Genomic DNA, 24,571 nt, shown 5'->3' on the forward strand with positions numbered 1-24,571 from the left:
GAGCAACTCTCGCATTGATGGATCCCACCAACCTTAGGGTGTTTGGACACTAATTTTTGAAATTTTGAAGTGTCATTTCACTCACCAATTGCTCATCATTTCCACCACCAAAGTCAAATGGAAACTCTCTATCCTATTGTATGAAAGAATTGTCCTATTTGACTCCTCATTTAGTGTTACTTCATGGCAATTTTCAAATTCTTCAACATCGTGAGTCTCCTTGGCATCCTATCCTTCATCCATGAGGATTATAATCGCCACTACCTTCTTAGCTTTGCACACATGCCCGGGTGACCATCGCTCTTTGCACTTGAAACATAAGCCTTTGCTTCTCAACTCATCAATCTTTGGGTCATCCATCCTTTGAGTATTGTTTAAGGTTTGAGGAGGCTTTTTGTTAAAGTTGTTCCCTTTCTTTGCATCAAAGTGAGCTCCACTCTTGGACTATCCACCCCTATATGCTCTCTTAACGATCCGCCAAGGTGAGATCCCATATTCCTGATTTCATACCAAATTTTACTCTTCGAGTACTCTCTTAATGATCTGCCAAGGGGACTCTTATTCAATGATCACTGTTTTGGATACTCTCTTTAACGATCCGCCAAGGGAAGTTTCATTCCTCATATTATTGTTTCATTCCTCATATTATTGTTTCTCATTTCCAACTCTCTTCGGCCCTTTGTTATTTCAACATCACTTCCTCCACCTTCTTCGAAACATAACCAAATGCCCACCGGCGATCTTGGTGTAAAATAAAATTCTAAGCAAACAAGTCAAGTATACGCTTATCTAACCACGACATTTCTCTTCTAAGAAGGTCAATCCATTTTTAGGATACTCTCTTTAACGATCCGCCAAGGGAAGTTTCATTCCTCATATTATTGTTTCTCATTTCCAACTCTCTTCGGCCCTTTGTTATTTCAACATCACTTCCTCCACCTTCTTCGAAACATAACCAAATGCCCATCGGCGATCTTGGTGTAAAATAAAATTCTAAGCAAACAAGTCAAGTATACGCTTATCTAACCACGACATTTCTCTTCTAAGAAGGTCAATCCATTTTTAGGTTATTCATCAATCCATTTCTTGCAATCATCTTTCCTTTCTATCCGTCGAATAATTTCTTAAATTTGAACCTCATCGTTCTGAGCTTGATCACAACCTTGGGATAGTTCCCACAATCATTTCCTTTGATTCCGACAACTTAATCCTTTCCGAACTGATCTTGAAATTTGAATAACTTTCTTACATTCCCATTCATTCTAAGGTCAACGGTCAGACTCGACAGTGGAATAAGACTCACACTTGGTTCACAGAATCAATGCTTTTTTTCCCATCAAAAGTGAGGCACAGCAGTAGAATCCTTCCCCTGAAACGAGGACTTATTCGGGTCCTATAATACAGAAAGAAAATCTAAATAAAATCTTGTAACTTTTCGTTATCTACATAACATCATAAAAAACTATTCTTCTCCCGATCCTTCAGCGAGGATAACAACACGGCCATTATCCCACTATGATTCTTGGCCATTCTGAGGATGACCACCTCGATGTTTCATTGATCCTTGATCCTTTCTTCAAGACCAACATTTATAGTATGGTACGACTTCATTTACAGTCACAGACATTGGGAAAATTCACTTCTTACTAGGGATCTTTCCCATCAAGGAAGCCTTTTTGCTCGAGGATCTAGCCTTTTTGCTCGAGGATCTAACCTTCCAATTTGATTATATTCACTAGGATCGTTTCTTTCCCCTTTTCTTCAAAACAAGGGAAGGTTCTTATGCGTCACAGGTCTTCACCTTGTGACTAAGTGGTCTTTATCCATTATTTCTACTCATCTCTTAACCCACGGCCATTGAACTAGGTCGTCGACCATCTTATTTCAAAGATAATTATATCTAGGAAAAATTTTGCCAATAACTTGGCTGCTTTTCGAACGATTTCTCAAATTTTAACCTAATATTTAAGAAGCTTGAAAAATGAATAATTAATATCCATCCTAAGAGTTTCTTTCATTTCCTTTTTCAAAGAAATGAATAAATATCAATTAAACATAACATAAAATATCATGAGACTTCCTCTTTTAATATCTAAATTATTTATTCATATACTTGCATAAAAGTAAGCATAAAATATGATAAAACTTCCTCTTTTAACATCTATAAATATGCATGCATAAACATAAACATAAACATGAAAATGTAACTAAAGATCATTATTTTGCATTAATGACTCGTGCATACACATACCATAAATATGTATATGGAAATGTAAGTAAACATCCACTTTTAGCATCTATATGATTCATGTATACATACCATGAATGTAAACATGCAAATGTGACCATTCATCCTCTTTTGACATCTATATGATTCATGCATACACATACATGAATGTAAACATACAAATGTGACCAAACATCCTCTTTTAGAATCTAATTACTTCTGCATAAGCATGCATAGATATAAACATAAAAATATACTCATGAGTCCACTTTTGGACATAAAAATATATACCTCTATTCATAGTTAAGAAGCTAACTTCAATGATTTGATTCTACCCATGAGTCTACATGGATATCCTCATGCATGGGTTAGACACTATCTTCATGGCTATTCTAAGTTTAGACGAGAGGATAGCTTAGTTAAAGCTCATCCACATAAAGCCCATGTTCATAATCTAGACATCATTATAAACCCTAAACCAAGTATTAAGCAAGAGGGTTAACATCTTCATCATTAATCATCTACTTATTTAGAAAGCATGGTTTAAAGAGATAACCATGAGAGTAGCATACTTCCAAAGCATGTGGAAGAGAAGAGAAGAAGGAGGGTTATCCTTCATGCATACATAATCAAAAAGAAAGATTATCTTTACTTTAAACATGAGTATTAATCATAAATCATGACCATAAACATGAAAGATTTGCATATAAGCCAACTCCACATGGTTTAGGAGGAGAACCATGGAGTAGAGGACTTCCAAGTCATATGGAAGAGAAAAGAAGAATCCTTAATGCTTAAAGAAGAGATTTAACATCACTTAATTCATAAAACAAGATTTAGAAAAGAGAACCATGCATCTCCATGCTTCCAAAGCATGTGGAGGAGAAGAAGATAGTATAAACATCATTGTTTAGGCTTACCCTTGGTATGAGCTTGATTCTTTATCTTGCAAGGAGGTGTGTAGCCCTCAAGGAAGAGGCTTGGCCACCAAGAGAAGAGGGTAATCTTCAAGAGAAAGTTAGCCTTCAAGAGAGGGTTCACCATCAAGAGAAGAAGCTAAACCACCATGGAGAGGATTAGGATTCAAGAGGAGAGACTCATGGCCACCATGGAGAGGATTAGGGAAAGATAGAATGGTTTAGTGAAGCACCAAAGCTTCAAAATGGAGAGGCAAGGAAGAGGGATGAAGGAAATACACTAAAATGAAAATTACACTAAAGTGAAAATACACTAAGATGAAAATACAAAGGAATGGGGGTATATTTATAGGTGAGAGAGGCCTCCAACCAAGACCAACTGGGATCTAGAGGCTTCCAGCTTCAGTTTGATCCAATTTGGACAAGATTTGGCTTAGTTACACCCACTTTTTTATCTAGTTTGGAAGAGGAGAGATGAGAGATAAAAGATCCCATGCTTTCAGAGTATTTTTGAATTAAAAAATGGAGGTTTGTTGGGACTTCTAGGAGCCTCCTTGAAGCATGCTTCCCACTCCCTTGAGGTGTCAAAAGGCCTCCAAAAAGTCTCCTTTACATATCAGAAACTTATGATTATGAAATCTCCACCTCATGTGAGCCTTTCTTTACTATTTTCTTGTGGATAATTCTAAATTTTTCTATTTTTCTTTTAATCCTATTTTCCAACCTTATTGGATAAGGATATCCCATTTTTAAATTAAAAAATATTTGGCAAGGCTTAGAACTTTGAACTAGGGGTCCTCTTGGCTCACCCATCATCCAAAACTAATGCAACTTAGAAAATTCAGAGCAGAATTCCGTTTCAAGGGATCATCTTAGAATATCGTAAGGAACAATATTACTCAAAACTATTCCAAAAGTATTCTACCTCCCTCTAGAATAAATTCTCTCTCTAGTCCAAAACAGGGTCAAACAAGAGGGGGATGATTACAAGAGACTGAAGGGGAGGTTCTTACATCTTTACATGTTCAAAAGTTGGAGGGAGGAATCTTACATCCTACCCCACTTGAAAAACACAAGATGTCCTCATCTCGTAACTGGAGGATAATCTCTTACATCTCTTCTTCTTTTTCTATTACTTCCAGCGTTACTACTTTGGAAGTAGATAGCTAGTTTGGGAACCTTTCTCTTTGACTTCCCTAATTTTGAGACCGAGGTTTTGCATTACTTTGCATCGAAGCTGAGGGTTGGTTAGGGAATCTACCTCTAGGGTTTCCCTGATTTTGACGGAAGGGACTTTGATTACTCTGGAAGGAAGGAGCTGGAATCTTGGTCCTTAACTTCCTTGTCCTGAAAACCTTGATCTTAAAAGAGTATCTTCATCTAGCGGTGGCGAGTATTTGAGGAGGAGAGCGAATGCCTGGTGATATTCCTCTGTAGTTTGCCTCCCCTGGGTTAGTTCAAGAAACTCATTCATCTTTGTTTCCGAGAAGCCTGGAGGACAAAATCTCTTTCTGAGGTAGGCCTTGAGATCATCCCACGTCTCGATGTTCCGATCCAAGCGGTTTGACTCACAGCGGTTCCTCCACGCTACTGTGGTTGTCTCTACGATCTTCAGCCTGGCAAGAGCCATCTTACTTTTATCGTTGTTGTAACTTTTGACATCGAAGTACTCCTCCATAGCTTCGATCCATTTCTCTACTGTTTCTCCCAAGTGCTCCCCTTCACCTTTGAAAGGTCTAGGCTGAGATCTATGAAAGAGCTTTGTGAACATCTAGGTCGAGCTCTTCCTCATCAACAACGAAGATTGCCCTACCTACCACGATGACCACAAAACATAATTCTGACAAAACGAGATATTCTTTAAGATTCCATAATCTTTTTGACTTAATAGCTCCTTATGCTTTAATCAAAAGAATTCTAAATCAACAGTCTCTTGATTAACGATAATATTTTCACAAAAGAACCTATAAACTTTACACAAAATCCAAAACTTTTTCTTATCGCTATGATACCAACTGTGAGATCCCTACCCTCTATTGTCCATCGGAATGCTAGCAGCGGAATAGCAACTACGTAGGGTAGAGCATCTCACTCGGGGCCTCGCCCACAAATGTCCGGGCAAGAGACTAATCCGGCAGTCATCCTAAAATCGTACCCAAAAATTTTTTCTTGTTGGAACACAGGCAATTCCTCCATGAATTTTCAACATCTTAAGGTCTATCTAACCAACGGTTTCCCGAATCATCTAAAACTTTATCGGTATTATACGACTCCTTCTGAGAATATCTCTTTCATACTTCTCACGAGTAAAAGATATATATGTGGCTTCCTCGTGCTCATGCTGCCGACAGCTTACCTCTCGAGTATAAAGACCATAAATTAAGAGATTTCTTCTGAAATTCTCTAAGGTCTAACTTATTACATCTATCTTTATCTAGCTCAACAATTTCCAGTCTTAATGTTGGAAAGCACCCATAACTGCTTGGGTCCACCCTGCCACCTGCTTTCTAGTTTAAATTATAATCCAAAGTATTCAATTGGGTTTGTGTCCGGGTACTTAGAGAGAGGTCTTCCCTTCGAGCCCCATCGTTGTCTCACAGAGTAAGGACCATCACATGCATAGAAAATAGTCATACCACCTTAAAATTCAAACAGTATTTATTCAAATAATCTATCCAAACATAACTGAACCTTTATCTTCTCTATTGCCTGATTATCAGTGAACCTTCAATTTTGAGTTGATAATGAATTCTTTTCTTCGTTCTTGACTCTTATGTTACTTATCCCTTCAAGTAGCTCTCTTAATGATCCGCCAGGGCGAGCTATCCTTCAATCCTTATTTCTCTTTGGATGCTCTCTTAACGATCCGCCAGGGGGAGCTATCCTTCACAATCCTTATTTCTCTTTGGATGCTCTCTTAACGATCCGCCAGGGGGAGCTATCCTTCAATCCTTATTTCTCTTTAGATGCTCTCTTAACGATCCGCCAGGGTGAGTCATCCCATATTTTTGATTTCATACCAGTTTTTACTCTTCAAGTACTCTCTTAATGATCCGCCAGGGGGAGTTACCTCTTATTCAATGATCACTGTTTTGGATACTCTCTTAACGATCCGCCAGGGGGAGTTAACGATCTGCCAGGGGGAGTTCCATTCCTCATATTGTTGTTTCTCATTTCCAACTCTCTTCGGCCCTTTGTTATTTCAACATCACTTCCTCCACCTTCGAAATATAACCAAATGCCCACCGGCAATCTTGGTGTAGAACAGAATTCTAAGCAAACAAGTCAAGTATACGCTTATCTAACCACGACATTTCTCTTATGATAAGGTCAGTCCTTTTTTGAGGTTATTCATCGATCCATTTCTTGCAATCATCTTTCCTTTCTATCCGTCGAATAATTTCTTAAATTTGAACCTCATCGTTCTGAGCTTGATCACAACCTTGGGATAGTTCCCACAATCATTTCCTTTGATTCCGACAACTTAATCCTTTCCGAACTGATCTTGAGAATTGAATAACTTTCTTACGTTCCCATTCATTCTAAGGTCAACAGTCAGACTCGACAGTGGAACAAGACTCGCACTTGGTTCACAGAATCAATGCTTTTTTTCCCATCAAAAGCGAGGCATAGCCGTAGAATCCTCCCCCAAAACGAGGACTTATTCAGGTCCTATAATACAAAAAGAAAATCTAAATATAATCCCATAACTTTTCGTTATCCACATAACATCATAAAAATCTATTCTTCTCTCGATCCTTCAGCGAGAGGATAACAACATGGCCATTATCCCGCTACGATTCTTGGCTATTCTGAGGATGACCACCTCGTTGTTTCATTGATCCTTGATCCTTTCTTCAAGACCAAGTTTTATAGGATGGTTCTCTATACGACTTCATTTATAGTCATAGACATTGGGCAAATTCACTCTTATTAGGGATCTTTCCCATCAAGGAAGCCTTTTCGCTCAGGGATCTAACCTTCGAATTTGATTATATTCACTAGGATCATTTCTTTCCCCTTTTCTTCAAAACAAGGGAAGGTTCTTATGCATCACAGGTCTTCACCTTGTGACTAAGTGGTCTTTATCCATTATTTCTACTCGTCTCTTAACTCACGGCCATTGAACTAGGTCGTCGACCATCTTATTTCAAAGATAATTACATCTAGGAAAATTTTTGCCATAACTTGGCTGCTTTTCAAACGATCTCTCAAATTTTAACCTAATATTTAAGAAGCTTGAAAAATGAATAATTAATATCCATCCTAAGAGTTTCTTTCATTTCCTTTTCCAAAGAAATGAATAAATATCAATTAAACATAACATAAAATATCATGAGACTTTCTCTTTTAATATCTAAATTATTTATGCATATACTTGCATAAAAGTAAGCATAAAATATGATAAAACTTCCTCTTTTAACATCTATAAATATGCATGCATAAACATAAACATGAAAATGTTACTACAGATCATTCTTTTTGCATTAATGACTCGTGCATACACATACCATAAATATGTATATGAAAATGTAAGTAAACATCCATTTTTAGCATCTATACGATTCATGTATACATACCATGAATGTAAACATGCAAATGTGACCATTAATCCTCTTTTAACATCTATATGATTCATGCATACACATACAAGAATGTAAACATACAAATGTGACCAAACATCCTCTTTTAGAATCTAATTACTTATGCATAAGCATGCATAGATATAAACATAAAAATATACTCATGAGTCCACTTTTGGACATAAAAATATATACCTGTATTCATAGTTAAGAAGCTAACTTAAATGATTTGATTCTATTAAGAGCTTTTGGTTTGCCGATATCCTGGCCAAGCCTTCTCACCCCCTTACTAAAGTTTAGAATTCAATGGTAAGGGTTGAGGCCATGTCTTGATCACCATGTACCTAATCCCCCTTCTTGTCGCTTTTCCAAAAGTACTCATAACAAGGAGAGTTCAAGCCATGCTCCTGCTTGGTCTTTCCACCAATGCGAAGGGTACCCTCTCAACATGCTAGATTCTAGTGCTTGTTTGGAATGAAGTTATACAATTTGATTGAGGATCTGACACTATAAAGAGAGTAGAGTGTTTGAGGGATTATAATTCAAAGCATATACTCATACTCATGTACATTATAACTTTAGCATGTAGTCATGCTTACATTATGCTACTTGTACCCTTTCTTCATCAAAATCCTTTGCTCCAAAGCTTGCAATAGTCATCCAACCATAGAGAACAAAACAATGCCCTCACCAAGGCATAACAAATGCATAAAGCATCAATGTTTGCATACTCTCCTCCTCTTTCAATCCAATTGTTGGCTTCTTTGCGTGTATAAGGTAAAAGTGATGGGAATAATAAAGAGCAAGTAAAGGTCCAAGGCATTGTAAGCAATACGCAAAGGAATGACGAGATTCCCATGATATGCAAAGAATTTTTCCCTAAACCCTATTTTCTCCCAAAACCCTAATGTCCTTGGCCAAATTGATCAAGCAATGATTGATTAGGTAGAGGAGATAAAGGGAAGAAGGATTGTGGATTGAAATCCCACCAGAAATTCTTATCTTGAAGGCAATTCTCCCAAAACCCTATTTCTCCCAAGAAACCCTAAAATTGTTATCATTATTCAAAATCAATGATATGAGAGAGTAGAGAGAGATAGGGGAAGAGAACTAACACCTTGGATCTTAGAAATTTTAAGTGAAAACTCTAATTTTGGCAAGAAACCTCAATCCCCAAAGTAGCCAAGAAACCCTAATTTATTATCAAGAATGCAACAAGGGTGGCATCTGTGATTGAGTAGAGAAGAGTGTGAAGAAGATCCAAGCAATGCCAATTCCATGAAAATATGTGGAGAAACCCTACTTTTTAAGAAAACCCCCAAATTGAAGAAAAAGGTCAAGAAACCCTAATCCCATGGTTTAAGAGTTAACCAATGCATAAGTGAGTAGGGGAAAGCACGCGAAAGTAGATTATGGAATTAATTTTGGCAAAACTTCCACAAAAACGCTAATTTTGTGAGGAACCCTAAATCTCAAGAAATTTCACCAATCTTGTAAGAAAGCACGAGACTAGCAATATTTAAGCTCAAAAGAACTTGTAGAAACAATTTTGTAAGAAAGTGTAAGAGTAGCAATCTTGTAAGAAAACGTGATATTAGCAATGTTTAAGCTGAAAAGAACTTGTAGAAGCAATCAACGGTATCAAAGATGGAGAGAAATTGCAGGAAAATGCTCACGTGTAGCAGTGGCCATCGCCATGCTCATAAGATTCGAATCTGAGTGCGGCCGCTTCTCCTTCCATAGTTCCCCTCCATGCTTTGCTAAGCTCCCATGGTGCTTTATGGAAACCCTAGACCTCTCATTTCTTCCCAATTTCCTTCATAAGAAGAGGGAAGAGAGATGCTCATTTTTCTTACAGGTCCACACCTCCATAACTTGTCCACCCTAATCAAATTTTGGCCCAAACTATGCTCGGTCATCAAAATTGCTCCAAAAATGATGCAATTTCTCCCAAAATGAGATCCAATCTTGGCCAACATCCATGATCTTTATGCCCACTTATCCATGTATGAGATCATGTTGAAGAACTTCATGCATGAAACGAGATTTTCAAGAAAATTAAGAACTCTTGCATTCCATAGAAATTTACTCAAATTGGCTAGGATTAAGCCAAGAGCTCTGATGCCAATTGAATGGAGAATCCATAATGCAAGATTAATCAAGATTAAGAATCTAAGATATGGGACATAACATCATGTAGATTAGCATGCAAGTAGCAATAATCACATACATATCTCACATAATGCCTAAGTGGTTTAATCTCCCACCACTATGAGAATGGAAATAGCCTTCCATAAGCAAAGTGTGGTAGCTCAAGGCTCCAAGGTTTTTTCAAATTTCAAATGATCAAAAGATACAAATGAGAGTCCATGTGCCCTTTTATACTTGAGCCCAATGGCCATAATCCTAAACTAACTAAAAAAGTTGCTACTTTATTACAATCTTTGAGTATAACTCCGGTTGTCTTCTTTGATGGAATGGTTTTGACTGTGTTGGTTTGGGTAGCCAAAGTTGTTTTTGATCTGCATAGTATCCTTGGGCTTTTAAAACAACTCTTTCCTAACGAACCATATCTTTGGCTTAGGGTTGGTTTTTGAGATCTGCCTTGTAGGCAGTGGACTTATGTTGTTGCTTCCTCTTTGGTATCCAAATTTGCTTTTGACCCTCATAGTATCCTTGTAACCGTAGTATTCCTTTTGCCACCCACCATGTGTCACCTTTATTATCAAAACATTGGCATTGTTGGGGAGTGGTCGGCTTGGGCACCTACAGTTTTGATTCTACAAAGTTAGAAATGTTAGTAGCATGGGTGTTAGTTGGGTTAGTTCTTAGAAAGGCATGTTGTGTTGGAGCTTGGTTTCTTATGCTTGGAGCCAAGTAAAGGATCAATCTCTTTTTGAATGGCATGGTCAGAGTATAGGTTTTCTTTAGGGACTCAATTGGCTCTAGCATTTCTTTGCTGGGAGAATAGTTATTTGATGTTGAGGGTTTGTAAGGCATGGGCTCCTCTTTTGTCTCATTAGAACAATTACCTGTCGTTTTGTGAGGCTAGTTGCAAAGGTAGCAGTTTGCGAGTTTCAATCAATTTGGCACCGATTGTGTCCTATCGACCCTTGTCTGTAATTCTTCATGCATGGTACCTATATGCATGACATAGATCTTCCCTTCCGAAAGAGTTATTTCCAATGTGAAACATGCCAGTGAAAGCTCTTATGCATGTGGTTTTTAATGCATTCATGCCTTCCACTCACACTTTTGTGGGAGTTGACGATGATTGCTGTAGCGTGCACCAAGTCTCATGGGACATTAGGTTATTAGCTCCCGTGTCCACCATTAGCGCTAGCTTTTATTCTAGACTGGTTTCTATGGTCATGCCGTACAATAGTCTATTTTAGCGGTAATGATAAATCTTGCTTGAGTTCCTTAAGAAGCTAGACTATTTGGTCCAACAAAGTCAGTATCCCATTTCTTAAATGGTTGTAAGGAAACTACAAGGTGTAGGGCATTCTATCACGATTATGAACCTCAGTAAGACGCTGATATTTGTCACAGCCTTTTATGAATTTTGCTGCATTTTCGAATAAGGTAGGCCACCACAACCTTGCTAGTAGGACTTTCTTTGCATTGGTGTTTGCCACGAAATGTCCAACATCCATTCCAGAGTGGGCTTGCTCAAGGACATTGACATATTCAAATTCTTAAGGACATCACCTTATGATTCTATCTTAGCCTAGCTTGTACAATTGCCTCACAATCAAATTGGTAGGGGGCTCCCTTTTTAATAAGTTGTCGTGCTCTGTCTCGGTTAAGGGGTCTCTTTGGGGAAGATTATTAACCAAATAATGGACTATCTCTTCAGCCCATTCTTGAATAATGCAAATTTTGAATAGTGGTGGGATATCACTTCATTCATCCTCCACTCCAACCAGTGGTTCTCCATTAGGGATACTTTATAAGCGGTGAGTCTGCTCATACTGTGAGCCTTTTGCATGGTCATAGTGGTGGGGCATCATGTAGTTTATCCTTCACTTTGATCGATGTTCTCCATTAGAGATGCATGAGAAGTGGTCAACATGCACATTCTATGAGTCCTTCCACGCAGTCAAGATCAAACTCTAGCAAGATCAAAAGCCATTAGGTTATTGACCAAGTAAAGAAGTGCCTGATGCTCTACAAAAAACACGACTTTTTTTGCTAAAAGATAATGGCGGTACTTCTTTACACTATAGACCATTAAGAGCCCTTTTCTTTACACGACTTTCCACGCGGTCAAGATCAAACTCTAGCAAGCTCAAAAGCCATTAGGTTATTGACCAAGTAAAGAAGTGCCTGATGCTCTACAAAAAACCCGACTTTTTTCGCTAAAAGATAATGGCGATACTTCTTTACACTATAGACCATTAAGAGCCCTTTTCTTTCTGTGGTGGTGTAGTTCTGTTCACCATCATTCAATTAGTGGCTAGTGACGCTAACATGGAAATCCATGTTATTCTCTCTTAGTTGTGCAAAACACATCCAATTACAAAGGTTGAAGCATTAATGTGCATGTGGAAGATAATGTCCTAGTTGGGGGGATTGGTGCACTTGCCATGGCTTTCTTGGGAGTGCCATTGGCTTTTTGACACAACTCATGTGTCCATTCAAAGATGACAAGTAGTCTATACAAGGCTCTTGCTATGTCCACGCATAAGATTATGAATCTTCTATAGTAATCAACATGTCCCATGAATGGTTAGATCCCCTTGAAGTTTGTGGGTGGTGGGAGCTCAAAAATTAGCTTCCCCTTGCTATCATCAGTTAAAATGCCATGTTTGGAAATAATGTGGCCAAATGTTACCCCATGTCTGATCCAAAACTGGCATTTTAGTGGGTTTAGGGAGATTTGATACAAATCTTAAGTACCTTCATCAACCACCAAAGATGCGCTTTGAATTAATGCAAAGGTCATCAATGAAAACCTTGAGGATCTTGCAAAGGTATTCTTTGTATGACACACATGAGCCTTTAGAAAGTGCCCAGGGCATTGGATAGATCAAATGGCATAACTCTATATGTGTAAATGCCCCATTCCATGGAAAATGTAGTCTTATGTTGGTCATTCGGGTCCATCTCTACTTAGTTATAACCTGAAAACCCCTCAAAAGGAAGCTATAAGCCTCCTTTCCCACTATACACGTTCCAACACATGTCCAACTTCAATGAGTTTGTCAATTTTGTCTGTGACCATTCTAAAGTATTTTGAATTCATATGATTGGCCCTGTGCCTTGATGGCTTTGCTCCTTCAAGACAATGGGAATAGTGTGTTTGACCACCTTCGGAGGTACACTCTTCATATCAGTGTATTTCCAAGCAAATAAGACTTGGAACTCTATGAGTAGGTCCACTAGGTCCTTTTCTTTCTTTGAAGCTAGGGCTTTTCCAATGTATATTGGCTTTGGTTTTTTGTTAGGTCTCACTAGGTTGACCACCTCAACTTTAGTCAATGCTTTATAAGCCCTTCCAACCTTCCCGTCATCAAGGGTCCTCTTTACCTTGCCAAAATGTACAAAGCGGATGCCCATGTTATATGCTTTGAAGTGCTAAGGCACCTGCCTAAGATCTTTTATGCCAATGCTCTCTTGCAGAACATGCTTAGCTTCTTTTTTAGCATCTGCTAAGACTTTGTTTCTTGCTCTTCTTTTGCAGAGCGAGAGAGTTTTTTAGATTCTTCCAAACCTAAGGGTTTGTCTCTTTCTATGGCCATTAATATGACCGAAACTTCAGAAATGTTAATCTCCTTTTACCATTGATGGGAAAAGTGTACATGGGAGTCTTTGGCCTTAACGTATCAAAGTGAATGGTCTTCACTTCTTCCTTGGAAAAGATATAAATCCTCTCTTTTTTGGTGTTTTGGGGCCCAAGCTACCACCTTTTTGGTCTTGAATATTGCCTTCAAGTTCGGGTGTATATTGCATTGAGCTGCAACGCTCAACATATAGATTGAAGCAATTTCTTGCCATCTACATATCTAGTGCCTATTTTAGTTGAGCTGCAATGCTCAACATATAGATTGAAGCAATTTCTTGCCATCTACATATGTTGAGCTGCAATGTTCAACATATAGATTGAAGCAAATTCTTGCCATCTACATATCTAGTGCCTATTTTAGTTGGGAGAACATCCATGGTTGTAAGGATGTGCATCCAATTCTCTGAGTCTTCTTGCTTTGGAAGTGAGGCAAACTCTAAGCTCTCACACTCCTCGTCCCCAATATTTTATGACATGTGAGACATATGTTTAGTTTCGTGGTGTTAATTATGGTTATTGAGTCTTTGGCAAAAAGTCCACCACTCATGGATGAGTTTTCCATGTTCTCAGGCTTACCTTGAGGGTTTCATTTCTATTCCATATGTAGATGTAATTTGTGTTCCAGTCATATAAGAGTTAGGCTGCTGAGAAAAGTTCATTACCACCACAAAAGAGTGACGAAAGCTTAGGACAAAGGTCTTGATTCTTAGATTTGGCAAAAGCCTCATGATTTTTACTATGCTTGACTATTAGGCTAGTAATATCAAGTGAAGATTTCCCCCACTTCTCCTAGCACTACTTGGTAATAATGTTGATGCCAACCCCTCCATTAGGACTGTCCTTGTAATTTACTGGTAGGATGGCATTTGTGTTATCACTCTTAAAGTAATGGTCTAATTTATTTATTGAAACTTTTGGAAAATCTTGGAGAACTGTCTCTTGCTTACCGGGTTCGTCACATCATCAGACTCATATGAGGATTCTGAAGGTGGTGGTGCTTCCATGCTTGCTCTTAGTCTTCCGTCCATCCAATCCTTTAGGTCCTATTAGATATTTGGTAGTATTATACCGTGAAGTCATATACTTGTGCCATGGACACTTTTATCCCATTGGGTTTTTCTCCATGGCCATCCAGATGTGAACAGGCTCCTTAGGGTTAGCAACCTCATTCATAGTTTAGGGATGATTGCTCATTTGTACTTTCTCTTTGTACTAGTTGAGAGCTTAATCTCTCTCTCTCTCTCCCCTTTAGGTTTGCCAATATCTCTCACACTCTACACCCTTGTGTTCTTGTCTTTGAGAATTGTGTGTGTGTGAGTCCAGCTCTCCATTCTATGTGAGCTAATAGTGGTAGCAAGGCTTTTCCATAGCTTGCTCACTTGTACTCTTCAAATTACTATTATAACCAATGAAGATGGGATTCACATGATGCTCAAGCTTTGGCATTGATTGCCTTGTCAGTTAAATGGTCTATTATTTTGCACATTCTCTCTTGTAAAGCATCCATGCATGCTTGATTGCCTTGTTAGTTAAATTGTCTATTATTTTGCACATTCTCTCTTGTAAAACATCCATGCTTGCTTGGAATACTTTAAAAATAATGTATCATACTAAAGATGATGCAAAGATTTCCTTTCTTATCAGGCAACTTGATAATGAAAATATGTAAGAAAATGGGTCCATGAATGAACGTTCACTTAACAAAATTACAAGACTTAAGAGAACAACTATCTGGGTTTCAATACTTCCCTCCACCTTTCTTTGAGAGGCAATGCAATCCCTCTTATCTATTAGCAGCTTGTTAGCTTATTTGCAAGTCAGAAAGAGAGTTCTAGCAGTGATCGAGCTCTAGCAACCAAGGATAAGGGGGATAAATTTCAATAGAAAACCAATTCCAACAAAACTTATGAGGCTAAGGGTGATTCCCAATAGCCAAAGAAGGTTACTTGTCAGTATTGCAAGAAATCTAACCATGGAATTGAAAATTGCTCAAACTTCAAAATAAGGAAAAGAAAAAAAATGGATCCAACAAAGGTTCCAACAGTTTCTGCCTCTCACAATTAGAGTTTTAAGAAAGAGGACTCTGTTAAGATCATTATCAATCAAGGCTTCTCATTGATGGCTATTTGTTGTTATAATCCTGAACATGATTGCATGTCTTCGTGTGCAATTGTCTGTGAGAGTTGGTTTCTTGATAGTGGTTCTTCTAAGCACATAACTTCACAAAGAAATTTGGTCGCATATGGAGACTGCGCAAAGTGGTCACACTTTTATGTGTGCCGATGAATGGCTCTTACCTCGTCTCAAAGGTATTGGTGATATAGTTCTCACTACTATAAGTGGTGAGGATATTTCTCTTTAAAATGTATGTTTCATTCCAAGAATTCAAAAGAATCTGCTTTCTATGCCCACTTAGCAAGGGGGATCCTAATGTTGAACTTGAAGATGATAAATACATTGTCTGTGATAGAGAGAACATGACAAATAGATTGTGCTTTACTGATCTTTTACCACCAGTGGTTTGTACAAATTAGACATGCATGATAAGTGTGATGTTACTTGTTTAGTTGACAATTCTAATGTAATGAAAGATGCCCATTTGTGGCATGCTAGGTTTGGCCACACTTCTATTAGTCGTTTAATGCTTTTGCAACATGGGATGTTAGAAGATCTTCATCAACTTGATTTTCCACCAAGATGTGTTTATGATGAATGCATCCTGGCAAACTTGCTCGCTAACCTTTCCCAAAAGAATGTAGCTAGATAGAGCCAATCACAAATTGCAACTCATATACAATGATGGTGTATGGGGTGTCCGATAGACTACTTCTTTGGGAGGATACTTATTTTTGTTACATTCATTGATTATTATAGTAAGTACGGCTGGTCTTACCCTCTTAAGGAAAAATTAGAGGTATTTTCTCATTTTCAATACTTAGTTACTATGGTTGAAAATGAATCTTGCTTCAAAATTCAAACTCTCCATTGAGAAAGAGGAGGGAAATACATGTCCAATCCATTCAAAGATTTTCTGGCACAAAAAGGCATTAAGCATTAGTGTACAAATCCTTATGCACCACAGTAAAACGATGTTTGGGAGAGATAAAAAAGGACTCTCATGGGAGATGATTAGATGCATGGTTAAAGGTCAACACCTTCCACATAAGTTTTTGGATGGAAGCAGGTCTTTGTGCTACCTATGTGCTAAACAGGTGTCCTACTAAAGCTTTAAAGACTATCAATCCTTATGAGTTTGAACACATGTGTGGTTTTGGTTCAATCAAAAACTTAAGGTTGAATGTCTACGTGTTTTTGGTGGTTGGTTAGTTGGAATATGCACATGTACTGGTACAAAATAGAACTAAGCTTGATGAGACAAAGTAGTAAAATTCATTTTTATTGGTTATAATGCTGAAAAGAAAGGTTATCGTCTCTATAATCCTCTCACTAAGAAGATTATTGTCATTAGGAGTGTCATTTTTATAGAGGATTCTATCTATCCATGATGGATTTTAATAAGCATGCCTATGCCAATTCTCTGAACATGTTTGATGGGTTACCTGTGCCAGTTTTTGTTGATTTTCTCAGCAGAGTTTGCCTACTGATCCTTGTTTGTTGCAAGGGAGGAATACTCAAGGAATTAATGCACTAACTTCAGATTAGCTGGAAGATACAGTAAATGCTAAAAGATCAGTAATACATGAATCTAGGGTTATGCCTAGATGGGTTAGAAGCACCTTGCAAGATAGCAAATTGTCTGCTCCTTTGCAAAGTAGCCACATCCGGTGCTCATGCCAATTTTTCAGCAGATATTATAAAGTTTGCATTTCTTAGTTCTCTACATTATGTAGACAAACCTGAGTCTTTTGAAGAGGCTTAAGAAGATCGAAATTAGGTGAAAGCTATAGAGGATGAAATTCATTCCATTTTAAAAAATGGTACTTGGGATTTAGTGAAGCTACCATTTGATAAGAAAGCTATTGGTACTAAGGGGGTTTTTAAAGTCAAGAGGATCAATTGATAGATTCAAGGCCAAATTTGTTGCAAAAGGCTATGTCAACAAAAAAGGGATTGATTATGATGAAAATTTTGCTCCCACTTTTAATATGACCACTATTCGATTTGTTATTGCGTTGGTATTGCATCATGGTTGAAAAGTGCAACCAATTGGATATCAAAACAACATTTCTGAAATAGTGACTTACAAGAAGAAGTTTATGTGCGGCGTCAACCAGCTAGATTTTCCCAACCTAGTCAATAACAAAAGATATACAAGCCTAATAAAGCTTTATATGGTTTGAAACAAGCTCCCATAGCTTGATACCATAAGATTCATGCCTATTTGACTAGAAAAGGGTTTCAAAACAGTCCTACAAAAAATGCACTTTATATGTGAAAAAGGACAAACAGGATTTTTCTTGTTGTCATTCTCTATATAGATAACACCCTAGTGAGACAAGCACCAATGAGGATTTCATTATAGCCTTCAAGGTTAACCTTGCCTCAAATTTTGAGATGTCAAATCTTGGTATTTTACACTACTATTTAGCTATGCAATTTATACAGCAAGATGATAGTATAGTTGTAAAGTAGCCAAAGTACATCAAAAGCATTGCTCAAGAGGTTCAACATGGAAAGTTACAAACCTATCTCTACACCAATGAAACCTCGTGTAAAGCTTAGTCTACAAGATGGTTGGTGAACCATTCAATATACCACTTATGATTAAGCTATTGGATGCCTAATCTATTTGTGCAACTCATGGCTAGACATCTAGTATGGTGTCTCACAACTTTCAAGGTTCATACATTGCGTATGCATTAAGCATTGGCAGGTAGTTAAATGTATCTTTTGATACTTGCAAGGCACTTAAGAACTTAGATTATTCTATGCCAAGGGGTATGATTTAGAACTGCATGCCTTCGATGATTTCGATTAGGTAGGCAATTATGATACATGACGTGCCACATGTAGAAAATGTTTCTTTCTTGGTCAAGTTATACATATCTAACTAAGAACCAACTAACTATGGCAAACCTCATCCTATGTAGCTGAATACAATGCAACATTCATTGTGATAGATGAATATGTACGGTTGAGAAGATTAATGGAGGATCTTTTTTGTCCTTCAGACACCCCTACTCCTACTCTTACTGATAATCAGAGAGCGCAATTGTAAAGAATATTGTCTTCTTTCATGCCAGGACTAAGCACATTGATCTACATTACTACTATGTCAGAGAGAGACTCCATATAGGAGAGATCAATTTGATCTATTGTAGTACACATGATAATGTGGTAGACCTTTTTAATAAAGCCTTATCACGTGAAAAAGTTTGAGGCCCTCTACAAAGCCTTAGGCCTCTTCCCTTTCCCATAATGATATGCAATCTTCCTAAACCTCACATTTGTACTACAGGGAGTTTGTTATATATTTGTTAGTACTACACTATGAGGTCATGCACTTATGCCTTCGACACTTTTGTCCCACTAGGTTATTCCCTATGGCCACCCAAGTGTGAATAGGCACCTTAGAGGTAGCTAGTATATAAGCAACCTCATTCACAATGTAGGGTTGCTTACTCATTTTTACTTTCTCTTTTTACTAGTTGAGAGTCTAATCTCTCTCCTTTAAGTTCACCAATCTCTCTCACACTTTACACCCTTGTGTTCTTATGTTTGAGCATTGTGTGTGTGTGTGTGTGTGTGTGTGTGAGAGAGAGAGAGAGAGAGAGAGTCTAGCTCTCTATTTTGTGTGAGATAACATGTCCTTCCATAGACTTTGGCTTCCTTGTAGCCAACACAAATTTGGACTTGGGAGGAGAGGAAGGCTGTGATGTCTCGAGGGGTATGACCATTATCACTCACATAGCTTTCAAGCATGGTAATGGTATATGGAATATGTACAGGCTTCTTTGAGTGTGTAACTCTTCTATCGTCTCCTAGGATTTTGGAGGTAATGGCTTCAAAGCTTTGTCCTTGTCCTTTGTGCCTAATCCCTATTTCGAGATTCCCTATGGGTTCTTTTTCAAGTCATCTCTAAAGCAAAGTGAAACTAGCATCTACATTGGATTCTACTCCAATAGTCGTAACTATCGGAGGTTCAGCATCTAATTGCTCTTGGCATGCTCTTACCAATTCTTGAGCAACTTCTAGCATGCTTTTTTCCTTAATAGGAAAGAAGTAAAGCTTGTAGCTTTGGGACCATAACATTGATGGTGTGGAAGATACCAAGTTAGTTATGACATTATTATAGAAGATTAGGTATTTTCATAATGGGTACATCAATAATGTGAAATCTGGAAATAAGCATAGTGATGCATTCAGATTGAGGTTATGTTGTCGTGTGGGATGGTCTACCAAAAAGCAAGCTGGCTAGTGTTATTGCCTCGGCCTCTTCGAGAAACACAATCACAAGAGGTTACCTTGGCAAGCTGTCGATTGTCATGGGGATCTTTCCAATGGCCAATCTTGAGCACAACACCACTTTAAGAGCTCCACACCTGCTTGGGTAGCAGTTTTCATCAACGTCTCCCTCAAGAGAATTGTCACACTATCACGTTAGATGATGGGTCCAATGTCCCTCCTCTCACCTCACACCACTCTCATAAAGTCTCACTAGCATGTATTAGAGAAGAAGATTAGAGAGAAGAGTAAGGCTCTATTGCACAATGGGAGAGTATATTGTATTATGAGAGAAAATACTATTTGGATTCTACTATTTTATTGGTTTATTTGGATAAGCCAAATCTCCATGTACAAGGTCCTTTTTAGCAGTGGTATCGAAGCACCGTCAAATTCAAGGAAGATTTTGAGCAGCACGAGAGTGTGTGAAGGAAAACTAAAAATTCAATCTTTGGTGGAAGAGTCTTAAGCAAATTGGAAGCTTCAAAAAATTATCTTTTACGTGAAGGGGAAAAATTTGCAAGTTATGCAAAAAGTGAATTGCATCTACATCAAGGTCAAGGATAGGGCTAAAGGCTAAGGAATAGTTAAGACTAAGGTTCTTCACAATGGACAAAGGAACTTTACTAGTTATCATCCAAAGGCTAGAGGTAAAGTGGGTTTGCATCATTCAAAACCACTCTTTTTATGAAATGCGGTTTTCCCCAAATTTTAACCTCTTCTAGATCAGCCACACCATGGATGAAATCAACAAGTAAAGAGGACCAATCTCCTACTCTCATAAAAAAGGAAGTTATTAAAATAGATTCCATCCCCATGAATAGTGATGCAAATTCTCCTTCTTCATAAAACTGCATTGGCATAATCAATGCCTTTGCTTCTTCTTTTGTTTAGAGCTTAAGCTTTTAAAACCTTAAATGCTTTAAAAGTCTGAAGGCTACATAAAAAGCTTTATTTTTAAGGCTTGTAAAGCCTTAGACCAAGGCCTACAAAGCCTTAAAAATAAAGGCTTATAAGAAAAGAGAAAATCCTCTTCAAAGGTTCATCAAAAGAGCATCAATAACAAGCTTATACGAATTCTGATTTTTTTTGGAAAATCTGCACCAAAGGAGGATTTTAGAAATAAAGAAATTCAAAAAACCAATCAACTCAGAAAATTCCAAAAAGTGGCAGCTTCCAAAAAAAAATCCTTGCAATAGATTGAGTGAAAGAAATCAAGGGAAGAAACAACTAATAAAGCAATATTTTCCTCGATGGCTCGAACAATTTCGCATCAAATTACTCAAACCTCATAGCTTCTACAAGTCATGGTGGACTGCATACTCTTGGCAATCATCACCAAATGGAACGTTTTTCTCTACCATGTGTTACTCTGGATTTTCAATGGTAATTATCTCAAAACGAATGGTCAAAGGTATGGTTGAGAGACCACTAAAAGTATGTTTCGTCATGGTTCTGTGGGTATTTAGACCAAACATTCGATTTTGTCATTTTATAAAACGTTATGAAATTATCCAAGGTTATAATATCAAGGATGATCCAACTATTTCCAATGGGGAATTGCATGCACGTTTGGAGTATCTAAAATCCATATTACCCCTAGAAAAGATAGTTGTTCCTTTCCATATTTTAGCTATCAAAGACTCTTGAATTTAGTCAATTTAATATTGTAGGATTTTAATTTTTGATGTATTTGCTCCATTAATATTTTTTCAATTAAGTTGTTGTCATATTTGCCAAGCTACAAGTGAAGCAACTCAAGTAAGCATTTTGAATAGTCATACTCATGCATAATAAATGTTTTACTACATCGTTTTATAGTTTCAATAACTCTTAAATCTAGTTTCAATCATTTTATGTTTAATGTTATTTGGTCAATTCATTGCCAAAATTTTAAATTTTAAATTTATTTTAAATTATTAATGGTAATGTTGTGCCCTCTCATGTTCTACGATACAAACTTTGTTGCCTACAAAACTCTTCTTTTGATTGAGGAATGTTGCCCCTCAAACAGGAGTCCCTATCATGAAAAAGGGGAAATCAATCAACTTTGTAGCACAAGAGTGATGAGGAGCTTTGTGAACATACAAATGGAGACTACAAGTCATAGGGAAAAATGGGTGATTGTAAGATTCCTCCTTCTAGCTTTTGAGGAGTAAAGGTATAAGAACCTCCCCTTCTGTTCTTATAATTATTTCCCTCTCTGAAATAGAAGAAAGATCTTGTTTTACCCTATTTTGGCCTAGAGAGAGAAAATGTATAGAGAGAGATAATCCAAAATTAAGATATCTTTGGATATAAAAATCCTCCTAGTGTCTAAAATGAATTCCCCTGAAACAGAAGTTCAAAATGAACTTTCCAATGTGCATTAGGAATTAATTGAAAATGGTATAAGAGACCTTAGCCTAAGGGTCTATATTTTTAGAAATTTTTAGATTATGGTCCAATTAAGGTTCCAATGGGCCAATTGGATTAATCCAAGTGTTGGGATGAGATTAATCTAAAAGAATAAAAGAAAATACCCAAAAATGAGTAAATGTTCACATAAGATGAAGAGTTGACTGAGTAGTTAAAAATTAAGAGAGATTACTAAAAAAATGAGATATTTTAGAATAATGATGCATTTTTGACACATTGGAAGGAAAGGGAGACTCTTGAGGTAGGCACCTTTTTCACATGTGTGGAAGGGTTTTTAATTCAAAAAAATTGTGATATTTTTATCTCTCCTCTCTCTTGGGATCAAACCAAATAAAAAAGGGGGCCAAACTGGTCTAAATCTTGTCCAAATTGAGTCAAACTGAGGCTGGAAAATTCTAGAACCCAGTTGGACTTGGTTAGTGGACTCCCTCACCTATGAATAGACCCTCAGTCATTTGTAATTGGATGTTGGAGCTATACCATGCTGGTATTATATTAAAATATTCATATTTTCTATTATCCCTTAATTTTCTCTCTCTTGGGAGCTTGGAGCTCTCTCTCTCTACGACAACTCTTTAAGTTGCTCTTCTCCTCTTGGTGGACCAATTGATTGGTTGGGGGCTTCATTGCAATTAGAGAATCAAGCCAAACTTGGAGGGTAAAATCAAAATTTTATGGTTTTTTCCAATTTTCTCAATAACTTTCTTCTTCTCAACCCCTCTCAAGCTTGAGAAGCTTTCTAAATGATTGTTTTAATTCAAATCAAGATTTTCCTTAGAGTCTTAATGTTTAATTAAGAGAAAAGTAAAATCTTTATGCTTATTTGTAATGCTTTCTTTAAGTAAATCTCTCTCTCAAAAAGAATAGCCATCTTTATGGCTAATCCCTTGGAAAAGGATGCTTCTCAATGATAGTCTGTTAATTCAAAGCTAAACTCTAGGCTTGATAAGCTAGAGATTAAGAAAATGATATTTTCATGATTTTATGCTATTAAAATAATGGTAAATTCTTTTATATTATTTACGAGTAGTTAAAAACTACTTTAATTCATTCTAAATGAGAAATTGATTATCCTAACAATTTGGAAAAAGAGGAATGTTGAAATTAGCTTAATCTAGTGGGATAATCATAGTTATGTTTATAATTATGGTTAAAATTATGATTTAAGTTCATAGTTTGATTTTAAGTATAAAAGAGGAACTACTATCATATTTTCATTACAAGCTTTTACTCTTTTAGAAAAATTTGAGAATTATCAGTAATAGCAGCGAAGCTATGGTAAAATTTTTAAAAAATAAAACATATCTTATTTTTATGCATAATGCTAAAAGAGGACTTCCTACCATATTTTAGGATTGGACATCCTATGCAAAAAGAATGATTTTCATCATATTCATGGGAAAAAAAATTGTAATTATGCATAATTAATTGATTATGAGAAAAAGAGTAATTTTTGGTAAATTTATTTTTATACAAAAAGAGGAATTCCCATGATATTTGAGATCCAAGTAATTAAATGGTAAAAGAGAAATTTTGGGTAATTTATTTTTATACAAAAAGAGGAATTTTCATGATATTTGAGATCCAAGTAATTAAATGGTAAAAGAGGAATTTTTGGTAAATTTATTTTTATGCAAAAAGAGGAATTTCCATGATATTTAAGATCCAAGTAATTAAATGGTAAAAGAGAAATTTTTGGCATAATTCAAATTATGAGTATTTATCAAAAGTGAAATTTTGAGTATTATTATTTTTATTGGAAAATATGGGTAGAATTGATTTTTGTAAATCCCATGAATCTTTTACTCAAAAAGAAGAATATTGAATATATCTTACTTGAAAAATTTGAGAAAGAATATGAAAATATCCATCGAGAAAACTTAGATAATTCTTATTCAGAAAAAGGGAATCTAGAATCCCTGGGAGGATCGAGGATCTAATGAGTAAACGGAAGTTTAGATTTAGTTCTCATTAATGAATCTTAAGGAATAAAAATACAATATATAAATGCTCTTTTTGAGTTTTTACTATTCAATTCTGATAAGGTTTATTTTTCCTTTTTAAACCTTCAATAATACTCTGATACGTAGACTCATTGGGATCGAGAAAAAGTACCTTTAATAACTAGGCCAAGGAATTGGCAGAAACCTAGAAAAGTCTTATCGGTATCGAAAGTAGAAAACGGTACTAAAAGTGGATGTGATAAGATGTGATGTGGAGCTGAATGAATGTA

This window comes from Cibotium barometz, chromosome 25 (genome assembly GCF_041138505.1).
Source record: "Cibotium barometz isolate CiBa-2024 chromosome 25, ASM4113850v1, whole genome shotgun sequence".
Taxonomy (NCBI): Eukaryota; Viridiplantae; Streptophyta; class Polypodiopsida; order Cyatheales; family Cibotiaceae; genus Cibotium; species Cibotium barometz.